At 42.1% G+C, this 22,314-nt stretch overlaps 1 protein-coding gene across 4 annotated transcripts in view; it reads left to right on the top strand.

The window, feature by feature from the left end:
• USF3 (upstream transcription factor family member 3) overlaps positions 1–22,314 on the top strand; it is an 84,372-nt gene that overhangs the window by 5,651 nt on the left and 56,407 nt on the right. The window lies entirely within an intron of this gene.

Genomic DNA, 22,314 nt, shown 5'->3' with positions numbered 1-22,314 from the left:
CCTTCCATAAGGAGATTTTCATAGTCTCTAATCCTTGCATAACCAACTGTTTCACAAAACCTCCATATGGATGGGGAAACTTTGATAAAACTATGGGCACAGAAGAGTCAGTTGCAGGATTCAGAAATTTTCAAGTCCGAGGGGATCAGTAGATCATCTAGTCTGACCTGTATATCACCAGAGAATTTCATCCAATTACCCCTTATTAAACCTATTAACAACTTTTGTTTTGACTAAAATATCTTCTACAATGGTATCCACTCTTGAGTTGAAGACCACAAGAGATGAGAATCCACCATTTCCCTTGAATGGTGTCTGTTTCAGTTGTTCATAATCTTCATTTTTAAAAATGTGCACATAATTTCTAATTTGAATTTGTCTTCAGCTTCCAGCCATTGCTTCTTGTTCTGCTTTTCTTTGCTAGATTAAATAGCCCCTTAGAACCCAGTATTTTGTCCATGTGAAGATACTTATACATCATAATCAAGGTGTGTCTTAGTTGTCTTTTTGATAAGCTAAACAGACTGACCTCTAAGTTTTTTCACTGTACAACATTTCTCTAGCCCTAAAATCATTTTAGTGTCTCTTTTCTTTGCCCTCTCCAATTTTTCAATGTCCTTGTAACAGGGTCAGCTACCTCCTGTGCATCCCCTTGAGGCTAGAAGTGGCTCTGTGGTACCCTGCCTCAGTTTTCTCTCTTGATGGTTCAGTAAGCTCAAAACAGACTTTCACCAGTCTAATAACTGCCCTTTTGGGGGGGATCTAGTTTTATTCACAAAGTTCCAGAACACAGAAAATCCTCCTCCCAGCCTTTAGAGATACAGCCTCTCCTCCCTCAGGTATTGCCTTTTCTTTTGCTTTCTGAGGGCAGGTCTACGCTATTGGTTAAGTTGATCTAACTTACATTGCACAGGGGTGTGAAAAAGACCCTCCAAGCAACACATGTCACAGTGACCTAAGAATTGTCCAGCCCTGTCTGGAGGAGGATGGAGTTGGGGATTCCTACCCCCATACACATGGTGTCTGGATCTGATGTGTGCTTATTCTCCAATGCTATTAATCATGATGGTTCTCAGAAAGTTTAGGTTTTAATGTTCATAGTAGTTCCAGTGTGGCTGAGATAGTTATGATTCTTGGACCTAAAGAATCCATCCTCAAAAAAAAAACAAAAATTGCCTCTCCAGCCAAGTGTAATATCTTAGATTGTCATGTCCTCCTTTGAGGTCCACACTTCTTGAATCTCACAGCATGTATATTGGCTGGCTAATATCAGTTGAGACAACCTGTTCAGCTGAGGCACGCAACATTTTCATCCACAATAGAAAGAACTCTATGAGGTTTACTTTGCCAAATGGAAATGATGGACTATCTTTGCTCAAAACCAGTTATTTCAGTCTCTAGCTCAAGTACCAGTCATATAGATGTACCTTTTATCATTAAAGAAATCTGGACTGTCATTGAACACCCTGACTGACCTTATCTGTCAATTTTGTTTTTAACCCTTCAATTCAGGAGTTTTCCACTTTTTCACACCCACTGCCGCTCAGGGGTTCCATCCACCGGCTCCTGCCAGCCGGGATCCCAGCTGCTAGATCCACTCAGCCTGCTGCCAGTCTGGGTCCCGGCCCTGCCCACATACAGTGGGTACCTACCTTCTCCCTGGTTCTGGCCCATTCTCTTTCTCTCTCTGAACTGAGCTGAGGGTGGGAGTGCACTGAGCACAGGGCTAGGGGTGAAGGGTCTGGCCAGAAGCTAGAATGAGGGAATGGGGCACTTACCTGGGCAGCTCCCATTTGGTGTGAGGGGTGCAGGTGGGAATGTGGCGTGTGTGTGTGTACAGGAGCTCCCGTTTGGTGCTCAGGGTGAGGATGGGGGGGTATGGGGAGTGCAAGAGTCAGGGCAGAGGGCTGGGGGCACGTGGGGGTGCCAGAGTCAGGGCTGGGGTTGTGGGGGGTGGGTGTGTATGGAGGGTGCAGGGCTCAGGGCATGGGTCTGGGGGGGTGTGGTGCTCGGGGCAGAGGGCTGTGTGTGTGGGTGGGGAGGGGTTAGGGCAGGGGGCTGGAGGGGCTATGCCCCCGTTACACACACACACACACACACACCCAAGGCCCCCTCTCCCCCACGCTTCTTCTCTGCCTCCACTGGGAGCAGCAAGCATGCTGACTCTGCTCCTTCCTGACCCCCTCCCTCACAAGGGCCATCAGCTGATCGGCCAGCAGGGAGGGAGGGACCCAGCGCACTGCGGGAAGAGGCAGGGGAGCCAGCAGGACCAAGCTTCTGCCTCTTGCCCCCTGCCCCCGCAGGGGGGGGTGGAAACGGAGGGCAGAGAAGAGTGGGCTGGGCAGGATTTTTAATAGCACGCTGTTGCCTGTCGGGACTCCGGCAGGCAGCAGCGTACCATTAAAAATCGGCTCGCGTGCTGTCTTTGGCATGCGTGCCATAGGTTGCCGACCCCTGGTCTAGTCAGTGAGACGTGGCTTAACTGAGTAGACACACACCTGAAGGGTATGGGTATGTACATACCTGGCTCTCTACTCATCCAAGTCATTCCTCTCCTGTTTACACTGCTGTTTTGAGCAATGTAGTGTTCCTCTGTCTGCCCACTTCTGGCAGGGGGGAGACAACTAGGAGAAGCATTTTACTGTGGTGTGTAGCTACACACACACTACAGATTGCTACCAGTGGTATGTAGTATAGATGCAGCCTTAGAGCGTTTCCCAGATTGTTCATAGATTATAGGAACAGGGTGAAAAGTCAAGCCAATTCAACAGACTCTCTAATTGTCTTTCTGCTTGTATCAGCCTGTGCTATGAATGAGCCAACATAGACACTCCCCTCCCTCCTCCAAATAAGTGATAGCTCATTCTATAAGAGCACAAGCAGCTTCTTTGAGAAATGTTTCAGTACTAGAAACATGCATGGCAGCTACCAAGGGTTCAAAGCACACACTTACTCAGCACTACTCCATAGCGGAAGTAACAAGATATGAGGCTAATTTTGGTAAGGCTGTCCTACAATCGTTGGTTAGACTTGCTGTGCCCACTTCTTGTAATGTAAGTGAATCGCCAGTAGCAGAATGTATGCGGACAAGAACTCAAAGAATTAGAAACAGTTACATACCTTACAGTAAATGTATTTCTTTGAAATGTGATGTCTATATGTAGTCCATGACCTGCCTTTCCACCCCCCCTATTATGTAGTCTGACACCTGGATTCTTTACTGGCAAAAAAAAAAAAAAAGAGACCCAGATGGGATTGCCCTGCCCTTTATGCCTTTGGTTGGAGGCACTAGGATAGTCAGGGCATAGTCAATGCACACCAATAATGGAGTATATATTGACAACATATGTTGAAGAGCCACTCATCGGAGATGGCAGTTACTTTTTCTTGTAATTTTGTGAAACTTTCACTTTGAGTTGAAATTTTCCAGCACTCTCCTCTGCCTCAAGGGGATTTTTATTATAATTATTTATTTATTATTTTATTAATCTAAACACTTTTAAATTTAAGGGAGTGAGCACTAAAGGCAATGGGAGAAATTTTGGTAGAGATGTCTTTCAGTGTTGGAGGGGGAGGAGAGGAAACTGGCTTGAAATTTGTAGTGCATTTAATACTCTGAACTGTTTCCCAATGAACTAGGAGAGAGGACCACACTGCACATTCATGACTGAATCCTCCTTATAGGGGACAATGTAGCACAGTTGCACAGTGAATGAAGTAGAGCTCTACCTCATAGTTTTGCAGTATGTTGAGGGGGAAAAAAGTAAGCAGAAAAGTGCTGTAATAAACATTTGTAGTCAGTGGAGCTCTGTCTCTGCCTAACTGTATACTGGTTACTACACTTTTACACATTTCCCTTGCCTCTTCGCTACACAACTGGGTACACATTTGTATGGTCTTCAGATAGTGCCTTGAAAAACTCACCAAGGAATGAAAGTTGTTTGTTTTTTGTTTTGTTTTAAAGAAATAAAATCTTTGGAAATTCCATGCAGAAAAATGTTTGAGAGAAAAAATATCTTAAAACACTGAAAAGTAAGTAATTGCCAAATTAAGGTGGCACATACACGTATAACTCTACTCCTTTATATGTGTATGTTTACAATGGTCTAGAAATTATTTATAGCAGTCCCCTTCGCTTCTGATTTATTAAGTTTAAATGTCTTTCTGCTGCCTCAGTGAATGAGAACTATGCACACTGAATCAGAGAGGGATAATGTGGAAATAATAGTGCATGATCATGTAGGATGATCAAACTAGATGAACAAGCATCTCAAACAGATTAAGAGAAAGCAGAAAGCTAAAAAGAAATAGACGAAGGGATGGATCAGCCAGGAAAACTACCAGTTGGAGGCCTGCAAGTATAGGGGGAAAAAAATGAGAGCAGCCAAAAGCCAAACAGCACTGAACCTTGCAGAGGAAATTAAAATCACCAGTAAGAGATTCTTTAGCCATATAAATAAAAAAGTAAACAAGGAAAGAAGTGGGACTGCTAAGTACTCAGGACATGGTGGAGATTAAAGGTAATCTAGGTATGGTCCAACACCTAAATGACTACTTTGCCTCTATTTTTAATAAGGGTAATGAGGAGCATGGGGGCAGTGACAGGGTGGCTAATGAGAACAAATATATGGAAGTAGAAATGATCACATCTTGGGGGCAGAGGACACGCTGGGTGAAAAGCCTGGGGGTGCTGCACTCCCCCCCCCCCTTCCTATGGAGATCCGCTGGCACTCTGCATTGACCTCCCATGATTGCCAAATTCTCTGTTTCGGCAACAGTCAGGTCTTGAGGAGGCTGGACTGGAGAGGCTCAACCTGTATTAGAGTTAAAAGGTAGGTAAGGAGCTAGTTACATGGGGACTACAATGGCCATGCTGAAAGATGAACCTTCAGGCTGAAAGGAGGTTACTAATGGAGTTACTCAAGGATCAGTCTTGGGACCAATCTTCATTGATTTTTTTTTTTTTAATGACCTCGAGACACAGAGTAGGAGTGTGCTGATTAAAATTTGCAGATGACACAATGTTTGGATGGATTGCCAATACAGAGGAGGACCTGAATAACATGCAAAAAGATTTGGCTCACCTTGAGGAATAGAAATGGGTTGAAATTTAATAGTATCAAGTTCAAGGTCATGTACTTAAGGACTAACAATAAGAATTTTTGCTATAAGCTGGGGATGTACCATTTGGAAGTGACAGGAGAAGAAAGATCTGGGTCTCTTTTGTTGATCACAGGATGACTGTGAGCTGCCAGTATGGTAGAGCTATAAAAAAGCTAATGGAATCCTGTCAGGTGAAGTATTTGCAGTAGAGATAAGGAAGTGTTATTACCCTTATATAAGGCACTGGTGAGCCCTCATCTGGAACGCTGGATGCAATTCTGGCCTCCCTTGTTTAAGGATGATGAATTCAAACTGGAACAAGGGCATAGAAGAGTTACTAGTATGCTTAGAAGAATGGAGAACCTATCTTTCGAGAGGAGACTTAAGGACCTTGGCTTGTTTAAGCCTAACAGAATGAAGGCTCAGGGGAGATTTTTTTATAGTGAGCAGCTGTTATAGCAGAGGAATAAATAGCTCCTCTTTACTTCCCTGGTGTTCAAGAGCCAATATTAGTACAAGAACAAATGAGATATAAACTGATCATCAGTAAGTTTTTAGGCTTGTAATTAGACGAAAGTTTCTAACCATTAGAGAAGTGAAGTTGTGGAACAGCCTTCCAAAGGGATTACTGGGGGCAAAAAACTTGAATCGTTTTAAGACTGAGCTTGATAAGTTTATGGATGGCATGAGGTTGCTTATAATGACGTGGCCTGTCCATGACTGATATTAGCTTATATCGCCAGCGACTGGATATGGGACACTAGATGGGTAAGGCTCTAAGTTACTACAGATAGTTCTTTCCCAGGTGTCTGACTGGTGGGTCTCACCTATGTGCTCAGGATCTAACTGATCACAGTATTTGGGATTGGGAAGGAATTTCCACGCAGGTCAGATTGGCAGAGACCAAGGCGGGCTTGCCTTCCTCTGCAGCATGAATCACAGATCACTTGCTGGTTTGAACTAGAGTTAAATGGTGAATTTTCAGTAACTTGAAGTTTTTTAAATCAAGCTTTGAGGACTTCAGAAACTCAGCAAAAGATTATGGGCCTACAAGATGAGTGAGTGGTTGAGGTTCTGTGGCCTTCAGTGTGCTACTCTTGAGGGCATTCTGTGCCAAAAAATCAAAAATTTTGCACACAATATTTTAAAATCCTGCAGGTTTTATTTGCCAACAAATAAATGCAAAGGCTCCAGCATGGCAGTTGGGAGCACAGGCCACTGGCTGTTCAAAGGTGAGACATCACCCTACAACCTCCCTACCCCCAGGACACTGACTCAGTGGTGAGGCTGCACCTGCCCCTGGCACAGCACAAGGCCTGGGCCCTGCCCCCCTGCACCAGGTGTGGGGCAGGCAGGCTCAACCAGGCAGGATCCAAGTTTGGAGGGGCTCAGTGTCAAGGGGGATCCAGATTGTCAAGATATTTTTCCCACTTTGAAATTTATAGTACAAATGTGGGGACCTGCGTGTACCCTTCTAAGTTTAATTACTAGCTTAGATCTGATAGCGCTGCCACCAACCAGAAATTCCAGTGTCTGGTGCACTCCCTTTCCCCCAAGACCCAAACCCCTTGGGTCTTAAAACAAGGAGAAATAAACCATTTCCCCTCCTTCTCCCTCCCAGACTTTCCCCTCCCTGGGTTACCCTGAGAGGCTACACTGATTCAAACTCCTTGGATCTTAAAACAGAGAGGAATTAACCTTCCCCCCCCGACCTCCTTTTCCCCCCACCAATCCCCTGGTGAGTTCAGACCCAATCCCCTTGGGTCTTAGATAAGGGGGAAAAAAATAATCATGTTCTTAAAAAAGAGAGCTTTTAATTAAAGAAAGAAAAAGTGAAAAATTATCTCTGTAAAATTAGGATGGAAAATGTTTACAGGGTAATTCAGCTCATCTAGACTAGAGGACTCCCTCTTCCCTAGCCTGAAATTCAAAGTTACAGCAAACAGAGGTAAAACTCCTTCCAGCAAAATACACATTTGCAAGTTAAGAAAACAACATAAGACTAATCCGCCTTTTCTAGCTAGTACTTACGATTTTGAACATGAGAGACTGTTTCAGAAAGATTGGAGAACCCTGGATTGCACGTCTGGTCCCTCTTAGCCCCAAGAGCGAACAACAAAACAAAACAAACAGCACAAAGACAGACTTCCCTCCACCAAGATTTGAAAGTATCTTGTCCCCCCGTTGGTCCTCTGGTCAGGTGTCAGCGAGCTTCTTAACCCTTTACAGGTAAAAGAGACATTAACCCTTAACTATCTGTTTATGACACAGGTGTAGAGTGAGATGATTCTATGTGGAACAATCTAGGTGCAGGCAGCTCAGTGCGGGGATCTGAATGCACAAAGGCTTGTTGCGGATGGGGTTTCAGGTGCAGAGGCAGTGAGACTCTGCAGGGGCTTTCCGGTGAAAGTGGTTGGGGCTCACCGAAGGGTCTGGGTGCTGGGGGAGCAGGGCTTGGTGAGGTGGGGATCTGGGTGCAGCTAGTTGGGGGTCATTGGTGTGGGGGTCTCAATGTGGGGGCTCAGTGGTGCAAAATTCCCCCAGGAGCAATGTGCAGGAGGTCGGAGCAGATGATCATGATGGTCACTTCTGGTCTTAATCTGTGAGTTACTGTCACCGTGCTGATGTACAGTATGGTGCACATACAGCCAGAACTCTGGTATTTACTAGTTTGAGTGCTTCATTTTTCAACTTGGGTGTTCTTAATGCTTTCTATGTAGGATATATTAAAATCTTCCTACACCCACAGACAGGAGCTAGTTAGTAATAGGTCGCTTGGTCCACCTCAGACCAGCTTACAGTGAGCAGCATCTGCCCTCCTATTTCCAGGAAACTGTTGCTCTCAATGATTTGAGGGGCAAAAAGCTGAGAGAAAGTGATCAGAACAATCTTCATCAACTGATGAGTGAGGAGGGAGAATTATTTCTTCCATGGAGCAAGACTTTTGAATGCTGATTGTGAAGAAGGAGAGGAGATGGACAAAGCAGCAGATGGATGATCAGGCATCAGTGTTGGCTGCCACAATGGAAGCTCACCAGTGCCAGTATCTCTAACTTAAATTAGAACCTTTAGTTTTCCTTAGTTACTTTTCACCAATTCCCTGGTAGCAAGCAGACTACTCCTCCTTATCTCTATTCCAGAAACCCCTCCTTTCATGACCAAGACAAAACTCTCATGATGTTCACTAGTATGCTTTCATGTATGTTATGTTTTGGTTAGTTTATTGGTGCTTGCAAATAAGCTTGGCTCCTTGAAGTGAGGGGTGTGAGAGAAGAGAGTACTGCATAGGAAATCCATCAAAGCAGCTTGTGGTGGCATAAACTGCAGCTGATGGGGCTTTGAGTAAAGCTATAAAATTAAGCAGTTGTTTTTGTGGAAAACTATGTGACAGGATTTTCTGTGGCCTAGTGGCTCAACCGCTGATCTTGTGGTCTGCAAGGCCAGAGGGGGAAGTATGGGGACACGGCTCCTCCCTCTCCACCGGGTCCCAGCCCAAGGCCCTGTGTAGTTCAACCCCTAAACAGGGAAGATAGGTCTCCCTCCTGGTGAGGGGTCAAGACCAGTTTCCCTGGGCTACTTCCTACAAGTCTCTTTAGTTTGGGGCTTGGCCCTGCTCATCCAGTTGCCCCACAGTTTGGCTTATTTGCAGACTCCCCTTGGCAGAGGAAGCTTTACTTGCCTCAAGTGGCTGTGCTGGCTGGCAGTTTGCTGATCCATCCCTTTGGGCAGGCCGGCAGAGAGCTTCTTCCTCCTCGGCAGTCAGACCCCAACTGAGCCAGGCTCCCTTCTTTTTCTCTCCTCTCCAGGCCTGGCATTGGCTGCAAGTATAGCAGGATGGAGGGGGCCTAGCTGAACCCACAGGTTTTCTTTAACCCCCACTGTGCCAGATGGCAGCTTCTCTGCTCCCTCGCACTGTATTAAATAGCTAAAACTAGGGATCACATTCTGGCCACAAAGAGCTACTCTTGTCTACAACACTCACCCTCGTTGAGGTGACTGACTTATGTAAGCTAACCTACATTGTTTGTGGTGGTGATGCCTTCCCCATTCTGTCCCTGTTATGCAGCTAAAGCTTCAGGTCCCATGTCTGTCAGTCTGGTACTTTTCAGTATTGGAATTCATTGGAGTTAATCAACTAGAAAAAGTTAGTGTGCAGCACAATGTTGGAGTAACAAAAGACAGATCTCCTCCTCCTCCTCCTCCTCCTCCTCCTCCTCTTTCACGTGGTTTTGGGCATATACAGAGAACTCTGCATTCTCAGTCCTCTCCAAGTCAGACAGTCTGCATAATGGGATGTCCTCCATGGCAGCTGGAGACAGACCAGATCTTTGTTCTGAATCTGGGCTTAGGACTGCCCCCCAGGAACAACTTTCCAGAGTTCTCTGCCTCCAGGCAGCACACGTGACAGCTTGTGCAGAGCTTTCTTTTTTTCGTTTGTTTTTGTTTGTTTAATAATCTCAAGTTTCTTCATTGGCTTTGAGGTTTTTTCTCAAAACAACTAAACTTTTTTTTATTTTTTTTACATGGCTTTTTGAGGAGGATTTAGAGAACAGAACTTTCAAATGAAAAAATGCCAGAGACAGTAGGCTGCAGCAACTTCAGCTCCTGGCCACATGTTGGTAAGGTCCATGCTGAGACAGTTGAGTAGGTCTCATGGAAGCTTCTTTCACTGAGACTAGGCCAGAATCAGTAGCATGGAACTAGGATTAACTTTTTTTCCCAAGACCTCTGCCTCACTTTAGGCATGGGACTGCTATTCCCACTGCTTGTAGTGTACATAGGAAAACCTCCTAAATCTGCTGGGGAGGAAAGATCACCTGCATAGCAAGAAGGAGGAAGAAATTCCTGCTCCCAGCCAGCAAGTAAGCAAGGTCTGTGTGGAGATGGCTGAGAAGACTGCAGCCATCTCTTCTCACAGATAGATTACCATCCAAGCAAGACCTCAGCTGCTACGGAAGTTGCCAGGTCCAGTGACCTTTCTGATACCAATGAGTCATCTATCTCCAATAGCTCTGGCTCACTCATTGTATGTGATCTGTCCCCACTCAGCCTGCACCCAGCAGCAGGGAGTTAGGATAAAGTGATTGTTTTAGATTCCCCTTCCATGTGAGATTAACCTACCTCCTCTTCCCGTCTAGCCTCTGAGGTTCCCATAGGAGGTCACAGAGTGGCTACTAACTTCCTTAAGGAAACATGCAAGTTACATCTCTGCAGACTGTCTTTTCAATCTCCCTTGTACTGCATTTTTCCCCTCACAAGCCCTCTCATCAGTCCATGCGCTGAGCCCCTGAGAAAGATATTGCTCACAATTGGCTTTTAAGGGACAGCACGAAGTTTTAAACGCTCTTATGAAAAAAGTCTCCCCTCTAGATCCTCAAAGATAGGGTTGCCATGTGTCCGCTTTTCGGCCGGAACTCCTGATCAAAAAATGGACTCTGGCAGCTCTGGTCAGCACTACCAACCAGGCCATTAAAAGGCTAGTTGGTGGCACCCCAGCCCGGTGAAATTGAGTTGGGGAGAGTGAGCGACAGAGGGAGGTGGGATGGAGTGAGCGGGAAGTGGGACCTTGGAGAAGGGGTGGGGGGTAGGGGGGGCTTCTGGGAAGGGGCAGGGCGGGCGTGTTCGGTTTTATGCTATTAGGAAGTTGGCAACCCTATCTAAAAAGTAGGAGAAATCTCTAATACTGGTACTCTGAGATACAGTATCTCAGACTCTCAACTAAACCTCCCAGAACCAAGTACAAATGTGGGCCTAACTTTATAGCAGGTACTTTATGTTTTTGGAAGGGTATGATTAAGGTGCAGTGAGAATTTCTTTTCAAGATCTTCTTGTACCAAGGGACTAAATGGTCTTCCTTACTCTACTTAACCTTAAGCCTGCTGTAATCTCCTTAGTAAAGGACGTAGTCTTGCTCAGGAACCATTCTAGCCAGACCCACAGTCAGGAGAATAAGATCATCACTTAAGCTAAACTTGGATACAGCAGCCTCAGCTTTGAAAGTTTTGGCTTCATTTTCCCATTGTGAAGGTATGTGCTCAACTAGGAGGTCATTGGGATTGTGCCCTAAAAACCCTATGTAAAATTGACTCTAAACTTAGTTCCCTTGCAGCTTTTTCAGGACCAAAGCTTCATCTTTGTTTTGCTGTACTTTCAAAACTACAAAGGTGTGTCCTTCAAGCAACTGTGGCGCCACTTGAAGAAATTGGAATTGCAGGCTAAACTGGTAACTAAAAATTTGGAAGGATAAGTTCTTTGGAGAGCACAGACATAGAGCAGTTGCTGAAGCTTGAGGATTTAGACAAGGTGGGAATTTCCTCCTTCCTTTCAGCGAGAGAATCTTCAAACTACCTTATCTCAGCAGGTGTTTCACTTGAAGCCATGGCTTCTCCAGGTTCTAGCCTAGAGACTACACATTCAGGAAAGACAGCAAAGGCATCCTCTTGCTGGGATTCTCTGGCAAGCCATCCAAGCCCAAAATGGGTATGTGTTTTCATTCCAAGTCTGGACAGATTTCCCTGTCCCTCTGGAGGAGGTGCTTCAGCATGAGCCCTCATCTGGGAGTAAACTAATTTGGAAAATGGGTGCTTGAGATAATCAGGGAAGTTAGTTCGATAGAACTCTCATTGTCCCAGGTACAAGTTTATCCTTTCCCAAAAGTATATTAAAATAAACCAACACATCATCAAGACCCTTCATAGCATCAGAAGATGAAGAGTGCAATAGTCTATCTTCCACATGCTGCAATGATGCAACCAGTTCTGTGGAGAATCCGCTGTTTTGGACAGGGCACAAGATTCTATGGATTCACAAAGAGAAACTGTATCATGCGATCTATTTTAGATCTTGGGTCTCAAGTCCATAAGGAGATTGGTATTCAGATGAAAATACAAAAATCTATCATTACGCTATCATCTTCCCAAAACTTCAGAATGTGAAAATAAACCTTCTAGAGATCTAGTGATGATATGGCTATAGAGTCACCTAGAGATACTTTAGCTTCTGCTATAAGAAGCATTTCCAGTAGAGTTACTCCTGTTTTGGACTCTGCAGTTCCATGTGGTGTTCGCAAATGCCACATCATTCCTCCTTTCAAGTGAAAGGGATACACGTCTACTCTCATTGGGATGACCTTTATCATTTATCAGGGCCCAGCAGCTGTTCCTTAAAAACCTTCAGAAACATGGTTTTAAGCAAACAAGTGGAAGGGCCAATTACAGCCCTCACAAAACTCCAGCATCTAAGTTATTGTCCAAGAAAGTCTTTTTATTTCTCAGAAGAGAGAAGATTAGCACACCTTATTTAAAATAAGATATCTGACTTAGCTCCTGGGCTAGTTCATCTCTTATGTGGATACCCTACACCATTCTTACTTTGTTTCCAGCCAGTGATTGCAGCAAATCACTATAAAAATATCTTGGTGCAGATCTTCTTGAATATTAAACAGCGACCTGATATTGGGTCCTGAGAAACTGATCATCAGTACATATATCAGACTTCTTTGCACAGAATATAACTTGTCTCATGCTGTGGACTATCAAGAGTATGCCTCTATTTCCAGCAGATAGAAAGAGTTGGAGTGTGTGTGTAAAGCATTAAACCTTTTGTGCTGTTTAGAAAAGTAGCCTTACTCATGTCCTGGGTAGAAGTGCTAGTGGGAGAGTGGCAGTATAGGTGAAAGAAAGCATAGAGTTAAAATAAAAATCTTAAATCAAACTATACCATAGTCTCTAGCAATAGAAATTCCGTGCTTGAACAATAAGTGTATAGTAATAGGAATATGCTACCAACTACCTGACTGTCAACATGCTGGTAATTGTAGCCTTTCTAATCTTCCTGAGTGTTTCACAAAGGCAGAAAACACGGTAATAATGGGTGAATTCAATTATTCTCAGTGACTTTGCTAGAGTAATGGATTCAGAAATAAACTTTATGTACACCGTAAATAACTGTTTCTTCGAGCAGCCTGTCCTGGAACCCACAAGGGAAGAGAGGCAACTCTCTTGTGAAGAAGCTAGTTAAAGAGAAATTTAAAAGGAATAGTCACAAGGGTGAAATGTGTGCAAGCTGTATGGAGGCTATGTAAAATACCGTAATAGAAGCTCAAACTAAATGCAATCCCTAAATAATTTTTTTTAAAAAGTAAGAGGACCAAAAAAGTGTCAACATAGTAAATGGTGGAGCAAAAAGGCATCCTTTAAAATTGGAAGTTAAATTCTCACAAGAATTATTTTTTCTGTATATCTTTATTTGACAGTTCTCTAAACTAAATAAGCTATTCTTCCAAAGGACCCTTTTTTTTTGCCAGAATAACTGCCTCTATGCTAGGAATTTTAGTGGCATAGCTTTATTTGTTAGCAGTGTGGCTTTTTCACGGACATAACTGTGCCAGCAAAACTTAAAGGAAAAACAGATCTAAGTGTTCAGCTGTTGCAGCTGGGAAGAGAACCTTCCAAATGTGATCAGTGTGTAACCAAGATAGACACGTCTCTGGTACAAAACTGTTTTGTAGACTAGGTCTCTGAATTTGTAGAGTCTGAAATAATAGCTCTGAGGTGTCAACTCCACCATTTATTTCTGTGAGTGCAAACTCGGAAGCCAAGGATGGTATTTCACAGTTGATCAAAGCTTGTAAGAAAAGGAGAGAATATCATATTATGAAGATTCAAACAGTTTACCAAATAACTATCATTTTGGTGCATGCCTGGCAGCTGTGGTGAGGAGACAATTCCTTACTGCCGTCTGCTGAACACATGCAACAACCTGGATTGACGCTTCACAAGAGAGGTAATGTGTTAAGCAACAATCTAAATATTGCTACCTACTAGTGATTTTTTTTTAGTTTTTGCTCCTATTGTAAACTTGAAAGTGTTCTATTTCAGTGTTAAATATTAAAATAACTTTTCCAACAAGAATTTCAGACCTTTCCTAATTTCTAATTGATTGTCATTCCTTAAAATAAAAATAAGGACATATTTTAAAATATTTTATAATTTTAATTAAAATTGTGAGTAGGCATTTAACATATGCTGGAGTTGAAGGTGGAGAATTAATTGGGTTTCATTTTCTGAAGGGAAGCATAAGCTTTAAGAAGTTAGGAAATCCTCACCTAAACCATTTCATGGAATGATCCTCTCTAGAGATTCAAATAAATATTGACTGTGAATACTAAGGAACCTTGTCCATGCTTGGCACCTTAGCTGCTGTTACCAAGGATGCTGATATTTCATTATTCTAAAACAGTTATCCTGTCCCTGCACTTTTTTGTTTCCTAACTGTTTATAAAGAGGACTGAAAAGGGTCTTTCTCAAAATTCATGACGTATGTAATCTGGAAAATTCTATAATTAGAGACTTGGTGTAAATGTTGATCCAATAAGAGACAGTGAAAGTTAATCTATCACATTATCCATCATGAAGAAGCAAAAAAAAAACCCAACAAAAACCCACAAACTCAATTTTTGAACAATCATTTGCGTGTCACCATTAGTGATGGGAGCATCTGACCACTCCAGATGCAACTGGAACCATCACACTCATTTCATACATAACAGTGAAAAGCCATCCTAGAGAAGACCACTAATGACCTAGCCATTTACCAGTTCCCTCAGCTATGCACAGGTGCAAATTGCAGATCTTTGAGCTTACTCTCTACAGACTTCTGCTTTGTTGTTTGCTGATGAAAATCATATAAGTACTGAAAACCATCTAACTTCCCATTAAATTGTTTAAAATATTGCAATGTGAACCAGGCCTAACATATATGCAGAATTAGACAAAAATTAACTTGGGCTCCTCAGTCACTTAAATGCTTTTGAAAATTTTATGCCATGTCTAGATTGAAGTCTGGATTTTCCACCTTGCTTAATGTTGGTGTTGCATTGCTCAGACAACTTTTGGTGGGTGTCCTTTGGTATGTACCTTCAAATTTTTTTTGGAACAATTTACCAATGGTAGTGGTGGATTCTCCATCACTGACAATTTTTAAAACAAGATTAGATGGTTTTTTCTAAAGATCTACTCTAGGAATTCTTTTGGGGAAGTCCTATGGCCTGTGTTATACAGGAGGTCAGACTATATAATCACAATGGCCCCTTGTGGCCTTGGAATCTGTCACTTCAAAAATAGTCATTTATTATAGTTATTCTCAGCTTGGTTGACTGACTTAATGTATTGCAAAATTATTTTTAAAAGCTATGTAAATAGGGAAGGTTTTTTTTTTTTCAGTTCTTTGTGGGGGAGGAAGGGGGTTCTCCCAGCTATATATTTTTTCCATTAGCCTGCAGTTAGAGATGCTGTTAATCATCTGTTATAAAAGTGAGAGGTGGAGGAGCAATCTTTCACAAATTTTTATCCTAGCCAGAGTTTTTACCTGTCCTTGTCATTCAATTGATGATCCTGGAGGCTGTGACACAAACCCTCACCCAAGGTAGCAGAGGGCTTATAGCTCTGCTGAATGGACTAAGAATGCATTACTAGGGTTCACTGAGTCATCAGATCTTAAAATTTGCCATATTTGTAACTCAGGGAAGTGATTAAAAATCAGGAATTTACCTTTATTTTTCCTTAAGATTGACTAGACAGCTGTGATGGGGAATTGACCCCTCCTTGTCTTTCTGAGCAGAGAGGTCCATGTGTGGAAAAACAAATTCCGCAAAACACAAAATTCAGAAAGGCAATATATTTCCTTCTGAACAAAATGACTTCTCTTCATTAAAATGTATGTATTATAGCTAGTATGGGTGGTTTCCACACGTTTTTCAGAGATTGAACACTGAAAGAGGAAAAGCTTCACCCCAAGCTTAAATCTATAAAACTCAACTGAAATTGCTAGGATCTAAGAAAATTTGGGTAGCGTGGAGGATAAAACAAGAGGTCTTTTAAGAACAGTGGGTCTCCATGAAGAAGAGGAAGGAATGAAGTTGCTTTTTTGTAATTTAAGCAAATATGATGCTGTTGGGTGGGGATTCTTTTTTTTTTTTTTTTTTTTTTTTTTTTTTTTTTTTTTAAAGATGGATGAACCCACTACAGCACCTTCTTGAAATCACATGATCAAACCACCAAGAGCATTAATAAAATTCTTCATCCTTCCAAAATCTTAAAATTAGCCAGGGAAGAAAACTTTAATTACAGAAGGAGAAACTTTTTTCTCAGACAAAAAGGTATGGTATCATGCCTTGTGTTGGAATCAGTTTAAACTCTTTAATAATCTGGAGGAATTGATGACATTTCTGCAGCTTGTGGAAAATCAAGATGGATTTAAGCAATGAATGTGTGCTCTCCATTAACGGAAGCTAGTTGAGAAGATCACAAATGAGCTCTGAAAAGCATCAATGTCTCCTTTATTTCTTACTTTAAAATATTTTTATACAGCATCTAGCAACTACAACTGTGTACATTTTTTATTTGTTACGATATTTTTAAACATTGTTTAAATAAGGCAACTGTTTTATCAGAAGGGAAAAAGTGATTGTTCAGTATCTAATTGTATCAATATCTAAGGGCTACTCTGCTTGTATTGGCATAGCTATGTTTCTCAGGGGTGTAAAAAATCCCTATGCCAACCTAACTTCTGGTGTAGACAGTGCCAGGTTGATGGAAGAGTTCTTTCATTGACCTAGCTACCAGCTCTCAGGCAGGTGGATTATCTTCCTTCACAGGAGAACCCCTCCCATTGGTATAGGTAGTTGGTTTTAAGTGTAGGCATGCCCATTAAAATGTTAAATCTTGCTAATAGAGGTTTTTTCCCTCTTAAAGGTTTTGGGAAATAAGGAAAAATTTACGTCTTCTAGATTTTACCACATAATGCAGATAAACAGGATTTATGCAATAGTCTAATTGAATGTTAATCTATCTAATAATCCAGGAAAGGGGTAGGGAAAAAGATACCCAGCTATCTTTTAAAAAAAAAAAAATTACATCCAGATTCTGCAAGTATACAAGAACCTTATCTTCCTAGAGGACCGTAAAGTGGGCTGAAAAAAGGTTAGACTGGAAATCTGTGTATTCTCTTTTATAAGAGAGGAAAATACCAAAAGGGGCTTCTTTCCTTACGAGTTCAAGTAATGCAGGTCTTATCTGATAGTGAGTATAGAAACATACCTTAGGCAACTGTTGATGATCTAGACAGTTCCCTTTATAAATCTGTGTAAACTCAATTTAGAAAATGCACCATAGTTAATATATATCTGAATCTTGCCATGCGTTTCAAAAGCATTTTCATTTACGATAGTGGATTTTTGTTAGTCTGATTTTAAAAAAAAAAAAAAAAAAAAAAAGTACATTGGGTTTGGGGAACATGTTAATAGAAGACTCAAAAGCAATCACTATAATGTAGTTAGTGAATATGTAGAGAGAGCTACATCTTGGGGAGAGAAAACTTGACTGTTTTGTTTGCGTAATCAGTGCTCATTCTCTGAAACTGAACCATTCCAGGACTGTGAAAAGGTAAGGTAATCTATATAAGATTTGTGAAGTTGGTATCAGCAGTATTATTGTAACAGATCATGCCCCTGTTTTGGGGTATTTTACGGAATGTAAAGGAGGAAAAATAAGGCAAGCACTGGACATTGAATGATAGTTGTTTTTTTTCTTTGTACAGTACTTAGTACAGTGAGAGTCCTGGTCCATGAGTAGGGCTCCTAGCCGTTACAATGATACAAATAAAAATGATATTCTGTTGTAGAACTAGAATCATCACAATGTTTAAAAAAAGATACACAAATATATAAAAACAAATTAGGTGGAAGATACAAGTGATGCTGATCCTTGTGAAACAGCTTAAGCAGTAATCTGAGGAAGATTGTTTGATATAGCTAATAATTTAAAGAAAAAACAAATGGAAATAATTATTTTGCAAAAGTGGAAGCTCTTCACAAAGATATGCTAAATCCAAAAGCAGTACAGAGCACGTATAAAATTTAAAGCAGTAATTTATTATACTACTGAGTGAAAAGATAGTATCAAATAAAGTTAGCTAAAATAACCTTTTTATGATAGGGTGAGACAACTGATAACATTCTGAATTTTGTCTGAGAAGGAGAGCTCAAAAGAAGGTAATTTGTCAAAACAGGAAGGGGGGGATGAGAGATTTTTAGATCAGTTAAATCATCTTTTTCAGGATTTCTATCCCATTTTTATATGTCACAATCCTACAGCATTGGCAAAATTAATATTTACCCCCCACACCATATCCCCTAAAAATCACCTCTGTCATTTCTAGCAGAAGATTATTCAATTAAATTAGAAGACCCCATATCTAGAGCCAAGATTTAAAGTGCTATGAATGAACACCTTAAAGGTTTAGAAAACCCCATGACTGGATGGCTATAAAGCCAGCCTGTGATGTATGTTCAATTGCATCCCTTTAATCGGTTGAAGAAACAGGAATTCGTTCTTTTTATCTGTTGATGCAGAGAAGACCTTGAGCTGAATTGAGTGACCATTTTTAATAGCTTGACTTGCACAAAATGTCCAGTTTTACAAAACAAGTGAATGCCTTATACTAAACTCAGAAAGCTAGTATTCTAGTAAGTGAATCCCTTAAAAGAGGAGTAAAATGAGAATGTCCAAGTTCACTATTTTTATTTGCTCTAGTTACAAAGCAGCTGTCTGGACTTACTACAAATGTTACAAGACCCAAAACGAAAACCATGGAACAAAAATACCTTCTGTGCAGATGACATTTTATTATATCTTACATAACCCTTATCTTCAATACTTGTACCTCTCCAGGGACTTGCTAGCTTTAGTCATGTCTTGGGTTTTAAAATATGAGGCAAAACACAATGTTATTGTCTATCAATGTGAAGAAAGAAACTACAGTGAAAATCAAAACTTGCTCTCATTTCTCATTGGCCTCTACAAAAATAAAACACTTAGTTATGTATAACGGACACAGTAGACACTTTATAAGATTAACTTCCCTGTTCTGCAAAAATTCCCGGAGGCAGTCAAAATCTGGAATGAACTTCATATGAATTGTTTTGGAAGATGATGTGCTATACATGTTAACTGGCTGCCTTGTGTCTTTTTTATTTTTTCTGTGTGCTACAAATAAAAACACTTGGAAATATTGAGGGGATGGAGGGTGTCAGGAATGTTGCTTGTTTAGGGTTACCAACCCTCTAGAATTGTTCTGGAATTTCCAGGAATGAAAGATTAATCTGATTAAAGATTGTCATGTGATGATACCTCCAGGAATACGTTCAACCAAAATTGTGACAGCCCTGTGCTTAATTCTTGCAAGCCTTTAAAAACTCTCACCTTAAATAGATAATTCTGTAGTAACCCTCAGAACAAATTTTGGTTATGGAGGAGTACAGGGAGATTTAAATTGGAGAATAAGGAATATAAACGTACACATACTTTTAGTCATTGGCCAGGCTTCCAAAACTCTGTATACAACTTGATAGTATTTTTCTGTTTTGGATGCAACAGAAGACTTTTGAACACCACATCCAATCAATTCCAAAATTTAGGGGAATGTTATACATATCAGTTGGTAGAACTCTGTTTATTTTGGTGACAGTCTAAACACGAAGAGGAAAATGGAGGTTACATTGGTCCCCTGGCATCTGGTTAGTAGTCCAAGCAACTTCCGTCAGGTAATCCTCTAAAGATGAAAGAAATGGTTGATAGCATCTACTAACATTCTTGCACAACAGTGCCCCATCCTTCCAGTAGAATTTAAGTTGTCAATACCCTGAATAACTTATCTGCCAGACAAAATGAAAAGAGATAATAAATGGGGGTGTTACATTTCACCCACCACCACTCCGATCCCTCGCTCATCAGACTCCTTGCCTCAATCTACTTCTTTCCCTCCCTTATATTTTCAGATCTGATGGCTTCCTCCTTCAGGCAGCCTAGCTGCCAGCTGGGGTTCGGGGAGGGGATGGGTCATTGAGAGCATAGGATAGACAGGCTCGCTGCTTTCAGTTCCAGTGCTTGGCTCCACCCTGGCCCGGAGCAGCCATTACAAGGAGGTTCTTCTGAGCCCCTATAGGCTTTGGCTGGAATGATCACTCACTCTGTGGAAATGGCACAGGCACCATCTGACCAAGCATAGAAGCTGTGAGGGGATCGAGCATGCACAGTGAGGATGGACTCTTCAGAGTTTTTAAAAGTTAAAATAGAAGTCTCTAATGAGCACGTGTGAGCTGCCATTTTTCAAAAGCTTATAACTTGGCTAGATATGTACAGATTTTTGAAGATGACATCCCTGACACAAAGGCCAAAGCCAAGACCATGTGAAATTTCAAGTCCCTGCTTCAAAGCATGGGGTGCTGGAGCTGTTCAAAAAAAGAGTCTCAAATTTCTTTAACAACAAAACAATAACTGTTTTTCCTAGCCTTGTTCTCTGACATCGCTAAACCATTTTGCCTGAAAAATTTCCAGAGGCAGAGAGCTGGCATGGAAAATTTCAGCCCAAACCGTTTAGGCTTTTCGAAGTCAGTGATTCTCAAAGCCAGTTCGCAGCTTGTTCAGGGAAAGCCCCTGGCGGGCCGGGCCGGTTTGTTTACCTGCCGCGTCCACAGGTTTGGCCAATCACGGCTCCCACTGGCCGCGGTTTGCTGCTCCAGGCCAATGGGCGCTGCGGGAAGCAGCACAGGCTGAGGGATGTGCTGGCCGCCCTTCCCGCAGCCCCCATTGGCCTGGAGCGGCGAACTGTGGCCAGTGGGAGCTGCGATCAGCCGAACTTACAGACGCGGCAGGTAAACAAACTGGCCCGGGCCCCCAGGGGCTTCAAATAACAAGTGGCAGATCGACTTTGAGAACCACTGTTGTAAGCAACTGAAAACATGGTCTTATATTTGAAAGTGTGGGGCAACCTTAATAGCAGGCTTTGATACTATCTCTTTAATATGGACCCAACCACAGAATTCTTAATAGAAAGTATTTAAATTACTTTCAAAATGTAATTGTGCTGAGAGAGATTAAGTTCTCTCAAGAAATAGTCATGGGAATAGACAGTACCAAAGTAGGGAATGCAAAATTTAGGCCATGTCTACACTACAAAGTTAAGTCGACTTCATGTAAGTCGACATCGAGCCTCCGATTTAAGCAAGTCAATCTTACGTGTCCACACTACGCTCATTGTGTCGGCAGAGTGCATCCTCACCAGCAGAGATTGTATCAACGCATGGAGCACTGCACTGTGGGTAGCCATCCCACAGTGCACATAATGGAATGGAATTTTGGGTTGGGATTGCAATGCCTTATGGAACCAAAATGTTGGCACAAATGGTTATGGGAAATGGCGTTAGCCTCCCATGATGCACTTACCTCCCTCCCTCCCTCCCTGAAACCAGCATCAAACAAACCAAGCCTTTTTCATGCCTTTTTTTTGTAATCCTGGGTTACCCATGCAGACGCCATATCATGATAAGCATGGACCCCACTCAGCTATACACTGTTGTTGTGAGCATTACAAACACCTTGTGCCTAATCCTGCACTATTTACACAGCTAATACAGGAGCCGCTGCATGGAACAATGTGATGCCACGCAAGCAGCCCTGGTGGAAGACCTAGAGCAGAACAAATCACAGTTGCTGGCAACAGTCATGCATCACCTTGACATGGTTGAGTGCCATTTTTGGGCCTTGGAAGCAGGCATTGACTGGTGGGACCGCATCATTATGCAACTATGGGATGATTAACAGTGGCTGCAAAATTTTCAAGTGCATAAGGCCACTCTTCAGGAACTGTGTGAAGAGCTTTCCCCAGCCCTGAAGTGCAGCAATACTAAAATGAGAGCTGCTCTGACAGTGGAGAAGCAAGTAGCAATAGCTCTGTGGAAGCTTCCCATGCCACACTTCTACCGGTCAGTGGGCCATCAATTTGGAGTGGGTAAATCTACCATGGGATCTGTTATGATCCAAGTTTATAGGGCCATCAACAGACTTCTGCTAAGAAGAGTAGTGACTCTGGGCAACGTGCAGGACATAGTGGATGGTTTTGCCATGATGGGGTTCCTTAACTGCAGTGGGGCGATAGAACACACATCCCTATTGTAGCACCAGACCACCTTGCCAAAGAGTATAAAAACCAAAAGGAGTACTTCTCAATGGCGTTGCAAGCACTGGTGGATCACCAGCGCTGTTTCACTGACATCAACGGGAGATGGTTGGGAAAAGTGCATGACGTGTGCATCCTTAGGGAAACAGGTCTGTGCAGAGAGTTACAAGCAGGGACTTTCTTTCCAGGCTGCAA

The sequence above is a fragment of the Gopherus evgoodei genome, chromosome 1 (assembly GCF_007399415.2).
Source record: "Gopherus evgoodei ecotype Sinaloan lineage chromosome 1, rGopEvg1_v1.p, whole genome shotgun sequence".
Taxonomy (NCBI): domain Eukaryota; kingdom Metazoa; phylum Chordata; order Testudines; family Testudinidae; genus Gopherus; species Gopherus evgoodei.
This window is presented reverse-complemented; position numbering and strand designations above follow the sequence as displayed.